The sequence below is a fragment of the Triticum dicoccoides genome, chromosome 2A (genome assembly GCF_002162155.2).
Source record: "Triticum dicoccoides isolate Atlit2015 ecotype Zavitan chromosome 2A, WEW_v2.0, whole genome shotgun sequence".
Classification (NCBI taxonomy): domain Eukaryota; kingdom Viridiplantae; phylum Streptophyta; class Magnoliopsida; order Poales; family Poaceae; genus Triticum; species Triticum dicoccoides.
Window position 1 is genome coordinate 184,258,338 of NC_041382.1, and position 506 is coordinate 184,258,843.

Sequence of the window (506 nt, forward strand, 5' to 3'; positions counted from 1 at the left end):
GCGCCGCTTAAATAACCGGCCTGGCTCGTCGGCGACCATCCCCAGCCCCAACTCCTATATTCTTCCTCCTCATGCATATAGACGGGCCACCCGAACACCTACTCCATCTCGCATCCTCCCTATTCTGTCTCCCCCGCTCCCACTCGTGGGTTACTCCTATGTTTTCTCTTCCGCCCTCTTCCTCCATAGCTAGAGGCCACGATGCACTGCACTCATGGCTGCCATCCGAGCTAATTCCACGCCCGCGGCCCAGCTGGCCGACGACTGCATGGGGGTCAACGCGGGCGAGCATCTTCTCCTGAGACGAACTCGAGGCGGCCATGGCCGATCTTGTGCGGCGTGGGGAAACGAAAGTCGATGGCGGCATCTCCTCGGCATGGACGCGACTGACAGCGGGCAGATGGAGGCGGGCTCCCTCCTCCCACGCAAGCATGGCGTCCGCCTTGTCGTCCGTAGCCATCTCCGTCGCCGGGCACGTGGGGTGTCGATGGCAACAGGGAACCTCA